At 36.6% G+C, this 14,612-nt stretch overlaps 1 protein-coding gene across 2 annotated transcripts in view; it reads left to right on the top strand.

The window, feature by feature from the left end:
• LOC126821976 (uncharacterized) overlaps positions 1-14,612 on the top strand; it is a 113,121-nt gene that overhangs the window by 53,869 nt on the left and 44,640 nt on the right. For both annotated transcript variants that reach the window (XM_050550657.2, XM_050550656.2), the window contains exon 2: positions 10,982-11,708. The gene's annotated coding sequence lies outside the window, so the exon portion shown is untranslated. The remainder of the gene's footprint in view (positions 1-10,981; positions 11,709-14,612) is intronic.

Genomic DNA, 14,612 nt, shown 5'->3' with positions numbered 1-14,612 from the left:
TTTTTTGCAACGCATATGATAATGTAATATGAATGTATATGAACTGATTTACGTTCAATCGTTTCTGTTTTTACTGTAATTTCTGATCAGTTATGTTCGGCGAAATATACGAAGAATGGAAATTAAATGACAGTCTTTGGCGTCTGGTCAATCCAGTCTACGTCGGTAGTCTTTCTTTGTCGGATATGCCGAGCCTCGTTCAACAAGTCACTTCATTACAAATGGCGCTCTAAAGCATTCTGGCGTGCCAAGTTTAAAATTGAGCCCATCTTTACACGGTAAGATAAAATCATGAATGTTTATTTAAATTAACCAATAAGTCGTGTTTGCAATGTCGAAGACTGTGGATGAGAGAGAGAGAGAGAGAGAGAGAGAGAGAGAGAGAAATGGGGTTTAACGTCCACTCGACACAAACTAGGTCATTTCGGGACTAACATATGGTTTAATTTTATTTCAATAATTCGCTTGCGCGTAGGGGTCTTTAGCAGTGGGAGGAAACCGGAGGACCCGGAGAAAACCCACGAGGTTGGACAGGCGACCCTACTCCTTGTCACATACAATCGGGGATTCGAAACCACGCCAGTTGACTCAATGACATGCCGTATGATACAGCACGCACGTGCTAACCTGGGTGATAATGAGTTAAAGACTTGGTTACTTTAAACCCGTTGTAACTTCCGAAACGTCAACTTGAATTAACAATATTGTAATATATACTCATAAAATTTAGCCTCTTTACCCTTGTAGATATATAAACTATACCCAATAAACCCTACTTCAATATAAGTACCACAATACTCACATATACTTAGTTTCTCGCTAATTTATAGTTTACCTTCAAGCACTTCATACAAAACATTACCATTAGGCTACAGCATGGGGTCCTGGCTCTGATACCCTTGAGGTTAATGTTTTCACGTTCGTTTACATTTATCGTATGATTTGATTAAGAGATGCTAACAGTGCCAATAATATGTCCCTATCGTCTGATATTAATATAGGGTCGATGCTGACTTAGCTTAGTTATTATATCACTTTAGTATATAGGGATAACATATATTGGATACAACCATGTTTGATATTTGTTGCTGGAGAGAAACAAATCGATCAGTTAAATTGTCCATAGTCTATATTATTAATCTCAAGTGGTATACAATGAAAACCTTTATGTCCGTACAAATCATAGTACATGTTATATGTCCAAGTTGATGAAAGTTGAATCTGTTCCTTATATTAGACGCTTACAGAATTGTCAACTAACCCAAACCCTATAAAGTCATAGTGAATGTGCAACTCCGGTGAGTGGTTGATGTGAGCTGTCCTGTTTTCGATCCTTAGCGTATTTGGCTTGGATATAGAGGTGTTAGTTTACTCCACGTCTGCGATCGCACCTTCGGTGGAAGCCGACATTAAACCCTGCAACAGGCCGCGAACGAATGAACGACTAAGACCCCACCTATGAACTACATTGCTCAAAAGGCCTGACTCAAGGTTTGGAATATTTTAAAGTCCTGGGCGACAGATGACATTAACACCCAACCTGTCTCCCTGGACAAAAAGACAATAGAAGCGTTTCCCAATGTGCAGCAATCAGAAGGGCATCAAAGAATGCGTGGGAATCCAATAAATAATACATTGGTCATAATATCGAAATCTAAAGTTTTCAAATAAATCTTCCACTCGCCTTTCGTATGAAAATTAACTGTTTATCCCGAATGTTGAAGTCTACACTTAGAACAATATAAATGGTGTATGGTTCAAGTCGAGTATTTTGACGAGTAGAATGCATTTGATTATATTTTTTAAGATTTCTTGAATCTGTAGTAAAAGTCTATCGTGTATGATTTATTGGGTTTTTTAAGAGCATTTATTCTCGCTGTGTGTTAACATTGGGTCATTTGCATCATTTTATGGATTTATGGCTCCATTTTATGACAAGGTTTAGTAGAAGCTTCACCGTACAAATAATTTGTACATGGTTATATTTTTCTCTTTTCTCAAAATGTTCTTTTAAATAATGCAGAATATTAAAGAGCGGATTCTTGCTTATAATAGGAATGTGATGAGTTGGAATCGTTTCTATACAAAACACTTCTCAATAGATAAGTTCAAAACAGTTATAATGGAAGCTTCTGGAGTTTATCGTGTGCTTGCAGTGTAAATGCGAATATTCATTACAGTATTTACAGTGTCTCTGACTTTTGGAAATCAGTCAAGAAGGTGAGGTCTAAATATTAAGGCCAACTGCAGATTTCGTCAAGTTTGCGAGATTATTGTTAGGGCACGTGATTGTTGACGAGATTGTGGATTAGGACTAGGGTTAGTGCTAGCCCTGTTTACATCACTTGAATCACTTGACCTTTGGATCTGCAGTTGGCCTTAATATCTAGACCTAACCTAGGGATTTTTGTGACTGCTTCCTGTGTTCTCTTGATTGTTGACGAGATTGTGGATTAGGACTAGGGTTAGTGCTAGCCCTGTTTACATCACTTGAATCACTTGACCTTTGGATCTGCAGTTGGCCTTAATATCTAGACCTAACCTAGGGATTTTTGTGACTGCTTCCTGTGTTCTCTCTCGAGTCTGGTCAAATGTAGAATTTTAATGTGTGCTTTTTGTATATTTATGTGTTCTCCCGTTGTATAATTATTGTTTCATTATTTTGGAAAACCAGGTCAGATGCACGGGGTTGTTTTGACTCCTCCACTAGTCCATTCGCAGTTAAAATACATGCAGTTTTTAGGCATCATAATTATCTCTGTCATCAAATGTAATTAAATGTATATCCTCATTTCGGTTCGTGTTTATGGTTTTGATTTTCTACGCCACATTAGATTCAATCAGAACGAGATTGACATCGGCTCAGTTGTAAGATAGATTTTAGTGGGTTTACAAATAAATGGCTTGACGTGGAATAGCTGTGTCTTCATTGGCTGTTTACAGTACACAAGTGAGAACACTTTCGATGGAACTTGTTAATCGGGTATGATATAAAATTTTAATATCGAATATGACACTAAATTAAACGAATTGAAAAATATCCGACTTTAATCAGAACGGATCCGTGGCTGTTGCGGTTATTTCCGCGGTCCGTTTGACCTATGAACGAATTTAGATCTGTCATTGACATTGATTTTGATCCGGAAGTAATAACTCAAATCAAGTGAAATAAATCGCTGCTGACAGTCGATAGCGTCCATTTGTTTAACAATCGCATCATAATAAAATATCAACAATCATTGAGTATTTGTATTAGTCGATTTCTGTGTGTATATCGTAATGGCTGCATACTACTGTACACACTTAACGATCAGCTATGATTTATATACAGATTATTTGCCTTGAATTATGAATGTTTAAGACAAATGACAACACATGCTGACTAATGACAACCAAAAAGATGCTTTGCTTCTTTGATCAGTTGTTTTGCCTTTCTGTAAATGACAAATGGGCCAAATAATATTTTATGATTGTTGTTTACTTATAAATCTTGATGAACGATTGATGTTAAATATAACAAACCTACTCATCTCTAATTGGTATATTTATCAGGAATGTGTAATGACTTGTATTTGTGTTAACATTTCAAGGACATTCTCAAGGTTTTAGCTCTCATTTGCTTTTACCTTTATAATCAGCTTGTACATCGTGTTGGAACCCAGTGTTGGCCGAGAAAGTTCATCAGGATTTTCCGGCAAGTTTCCCCCCTTGTCAGTGGTGCAGGACGGGGGGGGGGGGAGGCTTGCCAAGGGACGACGTTCGGGTGGGACGGAAAACCGAGGTCCCGTGTACATATTGGCATGCCAAGAAAACAACCCTTGGCAGATGGAATTCGATATAAGATTAGGCCGTAGCGCCGCTGCCTGGGTACAATTTCCCTCATAGCACACTCAGTGGCATATGCCCGTCTTTATTAGCCCAGTCGGAGCAGAACAGTAGGCCGTTAAACCCCATTTCATTTCATTTTGCGTTAAAGGTACATTCCCGTGTACAAACTGGGTGATCTGATGATATATTTGGACTGTAAACATATTAAACTAATTAATCCATCAAAATTTGGCTTCAAATCCTTCTTAAAATATTGCATTCACCAGGGAATATCCCTGCTATAAAAAAATCTTAATAAAAGAAGTCATGTTTGTGTCACGTGACTGAGCTGGAGCGGTACCTAGCAACGGGTGCGAAGCCGGAGGAGAATTTATTCCATAAACATGACGATACTGTCTTTAATCGCTGTCCATTTCTCGGATTATTCGCGGGTTTTTTTTTTATCTCAGAAACTGTTGTGCGTTTAAGCTCACCATCAAGTTTATCAACATATACATCAAGTGCTCACTAACGCAGACAATCTTCGTGTGCAACCTTTGACGCCACTCGAACAGACATCCCTTATCGTCGGGTTGCCGGTTAGGGAAACCCTTACATTTTTGTCCTGTATGCGCTCCATGTGTTTTTCAAAGAATCCAATATTTTTCTAGTAAAATTGGATGTTTCTACTGTCCATATATATACCAAAGTTGCCCATACTTTTATTGAAAATAACCACCCGATAAATACTTTTGTAGGAAATTAACTTTTTAAGGGCCTATAGATTATATACCATATTTAGCACAGCAGGTTTACAAATCAACAAATCATCGCTCTCTCTTTTATTTATTTATTTATTTATTTTTTTTTTATATAATTTATCATCGCATCCAATATTGATCCCTCACTGATTAAAATCTAGAATAATCAGACAGCCGTCAAATCTTCGCAAATACTACTTGACGGCTAATTAATGTCAACAAAGGGGGATTTTAAATATTCTAGCCCATCATAATAATGGTTCGTATTTTTTTCTAATATTCTTCTTTTTTTTTCCATTGTCTATTATTTCCCTTGACAATCATGGAAACAAAATAGGTGATGAATATTTTTCTATTTCTTTTTTTGCCATTTTATTCAACTATTTTCCCTGCGGACATGACAGGCTAGATATTATCGTTCGTTTCATATCAAGAATAATAATAGTGCAAGGCATATTGTTACAAACTATGTCAGAGGTTGGGACGCAGTTGTAATTGCTAATGACAGTCGGTAGCAACATCTATGTTCTGTTATCATGCGGTATAAATGCGTGGTTGCTATTTTACAATCCATGTTTATTTTAAATATTTGGTAGATGCTAAGTGTAGGCCGGTTCGGGAATTTCCGGGCTCCACAATCGCCGCTTTATATAAATGGGTATCTTGGGGAATACTAACCCTAACTCTTTTTAGAGGGATAAAAGGTACATTGGATCCAAGTTCAGTCTTCTAAAATGGGTTAGTGTTACTCATAATCATTTATTTAAAGCGGCCATTGCGGACTCCGGAAATTCCCGAACCACCCCAACCGGCCTAAAATTATCATCTCCCAAATTATTTAACTCACTGGAGCATGGCATGGAATCGGTTTTAACGGTTTGTCAACGCAATACTTTCGTCATTTGAAACTAACATATGTTAATTTGTATGACTGGTTAAATGTAACAGGCGAGAGAGGGGAATTTTGACCGCACAGTGGCGTTTCCGAATTACGAGGGGTATTTTACGTGCACTACAAATTTGTACAAGCAACTTCAGGTTTACGCCTCATTCGAACGACTCTCCTTCTCAGCTAAGCAAGCACCATCCTTGTGCAGCGCCAGCTGTGCGTCGGTTGTTGCGTGGCGTAAAGGTACCGCACGGGTGTCGCAAACGCCGCGGCATTTTTTCATAATGTTCGAAGTTCTGACAAATTCACGTTACCACAAAGGTGACGCAAATATTAACGCCAAAGAAATATATAAATATTTATATTTCTATGAGTGACTCAGTTTTGCAAGATGTGACGCATCCACAGCCGCAGTACTTGCGTAAGGTTTTCGAGGCAATTGACGGCCAAAAATACTTGAGGTGACGCCAGAGTGACGTACATGTAGCGTCACCACGGAGTCTCCCTACGCACTATCTATGTCAGGTTAACGCACGTCCGTGTGAGACTTGCCTTAAATTTGTAAAAGATGCTTTGTGTGAGACTTGCTTTAAATTTGTAAAAGATGCTTGGTCTCCAGAAATATATGTGGAATGTGATTTGACAATGTGATAAGAAGGACTAACGTTTGTCGGGATTAACCAGGACTGGTTCCAGACAAGGTGACATATTTTATATGATCTGATCTTCTACCCAGACACTTGATAACCTTCCCTATTAGTATGTAAATGATCGATTAGTTGATTATATATATATATATAAATATGTACACGTATGTTAATGATCGATTAGTTAAAAGGTTGAAAGACTATGCGTGTATTAGACCGCGATAAACAAAATGACATCGTGAAAACTGTCCGACGTCACTTCCTTGAAACGTCAGGGTCGTCCCAAAACGGATGATAACTGTAATAAACGGATATGTCAAAACTTTTGTATCAGTGTTGTTCATATAGAGTTGTCATGTTTGGCATAGTAGGATGTGGGCGTGATCAACATCATAACGCATACTGAACACTGATTATTTCATTTAGTAAGTGTATGTATAAATTGGTGGAAAATAGCAGTTACGTTGTCCACTAAATGTGGGTGTCTGAGCTAGAACATGTCCCTTAAATTCATCCTTTTAAGGCAATAGATATTGATTTTCCAGGCACTTACATCGCGTGGAATTTACGGAATTACGACCAACCTCCACATTGAAACTGAAAGTTTGTATTCCTCCGAAAAGATATAATTGAGATTTACAAAAGTATTCACTTAGAATTAACCAGCTTTATTCACTAAAATATTTATGTAGCCTCTCCTTTAAATAAGCTAATTATCACTAAAAAGGGCTTTTGACCATGAGAACGCGGATGTAACGTACGATGATTTACGTTCAGCTGATAATGATCTATTTCCTTCGTCCATGGTGAGCTGTGGTAGAGTTGTTTCATTTATGAAAGTTACAAAAGTATAACTAAAATTTTTCTAGTAGTAGTCCAGCCCATCCAGGATTTTCATCTTCATTCGTATTAAAATGCTAAAATTATTCTAGTGGTAGTCCATCTCAACCAGGATTTATATGAAGGATAAAAAACAATTTCTAGCTTTAAACTTCGATGATTTATCTCCTCCTGTAAAATCATTTTCTCCTCTCTATCTTCCAGTATTGACAGGAATTGGATATTTATAGTTTTCATTACATCCTAAATTCCTGATTTATAGTTTAAACTGTAATACTGGACTACTGACAGAAATATGGTACAATTCTACCGTCTGTCAACTGGTTCTAACATCGACTATCGGCCTACATTGTATATTGACCGTTATCAGATAAACTACCGACCGCGATTTTAATGAAATGAATTGGGGTTTAACGTCCTACTTTTCGACTCCATCTGGGCGAATGAAGACGGGAATAAGCCATGCCCACGGTTCTTGAACATGCACGCCAATGTGTACACTGGACTACTGTTTTCAACCCATCCGAACCGCTGGACAATGATCATTACAGGCCCTCCGTCCTGCACCGCTAACTAGAAGAAACAAGGGCGGAAAATCCCAAGGAACCTTCTCGGCTTACACCGGGATTGAACCTGGGACCTCCTAGTCAGAGAACCATCGCCTTACTCTCCAAGTAACTTCGATTCCCGAATTTTTACGAAGTGTGTCTTTTGAAATTTCACAATTTAAACCACATTAAACACCGTTTCTTGTGCCAGTCCCTCCGTCCAGCACCACTGATCAAGAGAGTCAGTGTCTTACTCACTGCGTCGCCGCGGCTCCCGGATTTAAACCCCAAGTGCATGTTATTACATTCACATGATAAACCACACTAAACCTCATACCCGCACTGAATAAACATTAATCGCATTAGTGCCAAAATAAAATAATTCTTGATAAGGTAAATTGAAGTGCATTTTTATTTTGTCTAGTAGAGATTACTGCGCTATCAAGCAAAAGTTAAAACTCAGATATTTCACCAACGGTGCTAGTAAAACGAGTAGTGGAACTCTTTTTACGATAACATTTTCCACGCGAGTCGGAACCAAAATCCATATTTAGGGGTAGGGGCTAAATTACTGAAGACATATTTAAAAATTATTGACCCATCCTCCCTCCCCCACCACCACATGCCCTCGGTGTTCTGGTCGCCCTGTTTTCAAAACACTTTTTACTCGCATGCACCCTTTTCTTAATCCCAGTAACAAAACTACAAATTATATAAAGTCGTCAATCTGTCTGATAATGTTTGTTTAGGGTTTGTAATCAGTCTTGGATAGTTACCGTAGAATGTGTTCTTTTTAAGTGTGCGAATTATCACTTTTAACTGTCTGTGTTTTAGTAATTAAGTGTTAAATAAGTTAGCTATCTCTTTCTTTCGTGAACAGATTAAAAGAGCAAGCGTGGTGCTACTGTAAGCAGTCGTTAAATACTCTCAAAACAAATTGCCGACAATCACACATCGGTGTTAATAGCCGACAAATTTGGATTCCCCACTGACTGGTATAACGAAGTAGAAGACGACGCAATGCCTTTTAGACCAGAATTAGTTAGTTAATTGAGAATCAAGCAAGCGTCTATATATTTGAAAGGATAAGAAAATAGCCGAATCTAATTTCTGGTTTGGCCTTGGCGTCGGGACATCATTAACAGTGTCCATTTTTCGTAAAATGGAGTGGAATAGGCTTTAACATTTCCTCGATATAAAACTTCGGCTATTTTGACTAGCATATGGCAATTTTCATTTCTATTTTGACCGTGACTTCGCGATATCCTTAACGGTATCCATTTTTCGTATTATGGGGTGGGGCAGAGTTTAACGTCCCCGCAACATAATACTAGGGTCATTTTGAATAAAGTAATAATATTTCTATGGTTACTCTTGGAATGTGAAGGTGGTGGGGGGGCTACTGTTCTGCAACCCCGGGATTACAACCAGTGTCAGTTTATTAAAGGGACAATCCCGATTTGAACAGAGTCTCAAAAAAAGTCCGTGTACATATGAAATTTCAGTGCCAAAATATAGAGGAATGGTGTATTAACCTTGTCTCAACATTTCAGCTCAAAAGATTGAGTCGTTTGAACGTGAACGTCAAAACCGCTTATCCGGACATGTAACTCTTTTAAGATTTCGGGTCAGTTTTTTCGTTGGGTGAACTGATAATCGATTGTCGTTCCTTTAGAGGGCTATACGGTGCAGTACCCATGTGTTGTACTTGATAACAAAAGGTAAATTTCACCTACACCTTATTTTTATAAAATAAACGTCTGGTTCGATCTAGACAGTATAATACAGCTTGGGACACCGGTCTCCATTTCCAGATGAAGACTGGTGGGTTTAAGTTGTTTACAAATGTATCATGTATATTGAGTTAGTTGCTCGGCCCTAAGGTAGAGAATTTTAAGGGTTTTTATCACAAAATTAAGCAGTTTTATTCACCAAAATACAATCGGGATTTGCCCTTTAAGAAGTCTCGGAACTGTTGAAATACAAGATGGTGCTATACCTTTATTCTCTATTCGCACTTAGCCTTGTATATATAACCACTAATTGTCGGAACCTTGTCCTATATTTAAATGTGTTTTCGATTATGTTGTTGTTGTGCATTGTTATGCAATCTCTGTGTTAAAACTATTTTCACTAACAGGAAATTCAAAACAAGTACTATCCATAGTGCATTTCAATGGCTTCCATACCTGTTTTCTGTGTAGGATAAAGCACGAGACTGAGGTTATGCTGGGGAAAGAAAGACTGAAGAAAATAACCCGAGAGAAAGAAAAACCGAGGCCGGTAGGCCGAGGTTTTTCTGTCGAGGGTTTTTTTTCTGAAGTCTTTCTTCCCCAGCATAACCGAAGTCGAGGACTTTATCTTGCTTATAATATAAACCGTCTATGTTTACATCTACGCAAGATGAGAATATCCCAGAATTCCCACAAGAAAAACCTTATATCATGTTTTCTTATGGAAAAAATGCCTACCCTGGAAGAATAACCCGTTACAGGTTTAAAGAAAAACTTTCATAAGAATAACCCCAAATTTACCTGTATATATCCCCCCCCCCCCGTCTTTCTGACCGCAATTTATTCCGGGCATAGAATATACCCCAAAGATCAAAGAGATTTACCGTTACAGGTTTATAAGTAAGGATTTTACTGATTTTGTTATACTATATGGAACGTTACATCGTGTTGCATTTAAGGCGGGGAACCACGGTGGTTCAGTGAGTAAGTCGTTGGCTGACTAACATGGACTTTCTGTGTTCGATTCCTATGTTGACCGAGGCAGTTCATTGGGATTTTCCGTGGCGCTGGAGAACGGACGGTCTAACAAGGGACAACGTATACTCGTTTGGGTGGGACAAAAATTCGACGTGCGCGTAAAAGAATCTTCGGCAATATGAATTCGATATACTGGATTTGTATTCAATGCATGGTTTTAACGAATTTTTAACGAAAAGAGTAGCATCGTTGTTCGGTAAATACTAGAAAGCACTTGTCGTAAATAAAATTGTCACCGAGTTCAAATCCCGATATGGGCTATGAAACCTTCAGAGATTTTTCCATCCCGGCTTTCACATCGGGAATGACGCCTGCGAGACCGACATGTAATTTTACCTATAGTCTCTCGGGTGGGATATAAAACCGAGGTCCACTCGTGTATAGGTGAGTCCTTAACAGTTGAAAATCGAGGAAGAGTGGGTGGAGACGCCGGTGTCTCGGCAAAAGTACCCTATCGAGCACTGCATCTGTAATCATGGGAACAAAAATTACGATATGTTTGTCTCAAAATAATCAAAGTATTGTGTTGACATTTTTTATGGATGTGGCATAAGGTGTTTTAGAAAAAGTACGCACAAGCCATCGTACACAACACCTATCGCTACCTTTAGCCTTTTGAGCATCGAATTCAGAAGCATAATGTTATCTTTTGCGTGTATGCAGGTGTTGTATAAACACAATATTCGTATCATAAATCAAATACTATTTTATCTTTCAGGTAAACTTTAGAAGAATTATAACTGATGTATGTGATATATAAACTTTCTATTAGACAGTATATCAATATATAAGTATAACAGTGTCTATATAGTATACCTAGTACCTACACAAACCACGTGTCATGTACGATATAGTTTATAACGTATTGGGAGTAAAAGCGAGATTAGCTACCAACGCTAACAACCCAGGCTCTTAAACACCATTCGTTACACGGTAACTGACAAGACAACATCTCGCTTTCAACTGTGTCGGCTATTAGCATTATAAGTCCCGAGATAAACACAGATTAGATGTGTCGAGACCAGCCACTAGAGGGATTCTTATAACAAGATAACGACCACTTTTCTTGGAGAAGTCTACATTGGATATATTGGAATTTACATCCCATGTCAACAAAAGACGCTTAAATCAAAAGAAATATCAAAGAGTAGTGTGGATTGTTTCTATAAAGTTTCTGAGTCTTACATCACTTTTTATGATTGTCAATAATCATAAATTAGAAGATTACATTAATACGCGGACTTCAAAGTGGACATTTTGTTTCATTTGGTGTGTTAAGAATTATTTATAAGCAGAATTGGTTTAGACCGTGAAGAGAGAACATCAAAATATTCTAACCATTTATCAGGATTTACTGTAGGATTAATCTGTCAACATATCTATATACTGTGGATTCAGGGATTATCTTCGCCTACAGATTATGTGAAGAGATATGTGCTATTTGGGTAAGTCTCGGTTTTATCAGCTAATACACTTATAACGTATTAACAGAGTTGAATATGCATTTTATTCAAAATGCTATAACATATATATTCAGAAGAAAAATACTGATCTTGTGATTTGTCGTGTATTTTGTATACGATGAACAGTCCATTTGCTGATTACACTATTTTGCCTATACCGTTTTTTAGGACTTCGAATTTTGTCTAATGGTTTGGATTGTTCGTACTTGGTTTTATTTTATTTTATGTTGATCCAGACAAAATTGTATTTTTTTTTACTGTATGTGATAATAAGAAAAAAATACAAGATCTACACTCAGTCCAGAATACACGTGCCCTATTATACATCGCATATTCAGAGAAACGTATACGAAAGTTTACAATAGTCAACATATGTGTGGAAGTAACTATGTATATTTAAACTTCTGTTTTGTTCTAATAGTTGTTGTTATTGCTGTGTTACGAACAGCTGCCCCAAGTCCGGGATATCCACTCGTACTCCGTTTATTCAAATAAACCTATGAATGTATATATCATTCAACATGTGTCGATGCAACTATTTATATTGTAACTCGTGTTTTTGTTATAATAGTTATTGTAATATAGTTTCTGCTGTATATGTTATAAACTGCTATCCTCGTCGCAAGACAGCCGTTTACATAACGCATAAACAAACATGAAGGTTCACAATATTAATATTCGTGTATCGATGTAACTAAATGTATTTTGTTCTAATAGTTAATTTTGTTGTTATAATAGTTAATGTTAATTTTGTTCTAACAGCTATAGTTATTGTTATTTTTTTTGTAATAGTAATTGTTTTTTTTGTAAAAGTTATTGTTTAGTTTTTGTTGTGGTTTTTTTTTTAGCTTTTTTTTTAGTTATTGTTATTTTATGTTCTATAGTTACTGTTATTTGGTTCTGATAGTTATTGTTAATTTTGTTCTAATAGTTTTTGCATATGTTACGAACTATTGCTTTGTAGATACGATATCTACTTCTGCTAATATATCTCATTCTGATAATAATATATGGTTAAGCTGGCTTCTTTCTAATATGTCAGTTGTAGAAGAAATCCATTTTCGTAAGTGCACTGAGTATAATCGAATTTTAATCCTCCAACTTCCTGTCTTGGTTTTTTTGCTAGGTTGTTATTTGATCTGCTAAATCTATTAACGTACAGCTTTCGCTTTCAATATTAAAATTTGAAGTATATTATCTTTGAATATGATCGACATTTGATATCGGCACTCTTAAAGGAGACCACCTCCGAGCTCATCTCGTATTAAGCTTTTAAACTTAAAGAGATTTCTGTATTGCCCCAGACGACCTGGGTTGGCTGTGAGATATTGGCAATATTTCACACTTCAACGACCGTTAAAACCCAATTTCTAATCGATAGGCTAAAATCAGTTATATACAAATAGCTAAAAGTGTATATTAATTTTATTTATTAAAAAATAATATATTCTCAACTATATTCGCTATTTGTGGATAGTCAAAGTTGATATAAAGATTGGTTTTCAAGCACATGTAGGCTAGCCGCCCCCCATGTATCATATTTTTATTGGATTTTTGTCTATCACTGATCCTACTTGGTATGTATTTTATGACCAGCTATTTATGTATTTATTTCAACTCCGTGTCATTTTTATGGCCGGATCAAATATTGCTGAGAGCCCCGCCATAAAAAAATACCTATATGTTGTTGATACATGTAGTTTATGTAAACCTACATTAGATACACGACCTAGTAATAATAATGTCAAAGATCGAGATATATTTACATACCAACATCCTTCACTGACACTACACCATAATATTTGTTCTGCATATAAAATTAGTGCTATATTTCTTGTTTCTTGAATTGAGATTTCTAATTTAAGGACCTACGACAGTGACATCTCTTAGGGAGATAATTCTGTCGTACCCAGGTTCTATTTTTGAGATTTTTACGTCCGCTTCCACCCAAGGTACAATCGCAGACAAGTGTCTCCTAGAAGACTTGCCTAAAAACGCTAAATGAGCGGAAAGCGTAGCGTGGGGTGAACTGAAAACGGGAACAACTAGTAAGAAATTTGTTTCGCCTCCATTTTAATTGGTTAACGACACAATCGTCGAGGTACAATGTGTAATTGTATACATACTTATTGTTGTATCCCGGTTCTTGCATCTTTTTCATATTTACAATTAAATAATCTAGGAATATACTTTTAATCGGTTCAATGTTAATAGGCCTAATCGGTGCCAATTAATGTTAAAAGTAGGATAATACGAAGAACCGATATAGATTTTCAGAACTCTGTTGTTATGGATTTATAGTTAGTAACCGATTATACATGAATAACGTATCTGTTATTTCTAGATAATCGTCCATTTTATCATAAATTTAATCGGGGCTACATCAATAGTCAGTGTCACTTAGTGCCAGAATTACGTGAACAACTGAAAATCAAAGTCAATGATTTGATTTAGATTTTCATAGCCATTAATTATAACGTCCAATTGCTTAATTAACTAAACTACCTGTTTCTTGATAAGCTTCAAAGATCAAAGTTGTTTTAACCATTAAAACTAATTAAGTTATAAACGTTAGTTAATTAATTAAGTAGCAGGCAGGTATGCTCAATCTTTATGGCTTTTTCGAGAGAAAAAAGAGAACTCTCGTTTTACGTCTAATGCTATAAATGTTTCATGGTCTTTTCGTTTTAAACTAGTTCAGTTAATGGTCGAAACAACGGAGCAAAATACACTGACACATATTTGACATTTTGGTCTTAGATAACTGCTTAATGTATCCGTCACATTTAATTCAGCGGAAAAACTTATAAATAATATGTCTTTCTAACTTAGGGAATCCATTCTTTCCCCTCTTATCAGCGTTTCTCATAAATTATCTAACTTAAC

This window comes from Patella vulgata, chromosome 5, assembly GCF_932274485.2.
Source record: "Patella vulgata chromosome 5, xgPatVulg1.2, whole genome shotgun sequence".
NCBI classification, from domain to species: Eukaryota; Metazoa; Mollusca; class Gastropoda; family Patellidae; genus Patella; species Patella vulgata.
The sequence above is the reverse complement of the archived record's forward strand: the minus strand, read 5'-3'. Positions and strand labels throughout refer to the sequence as shown.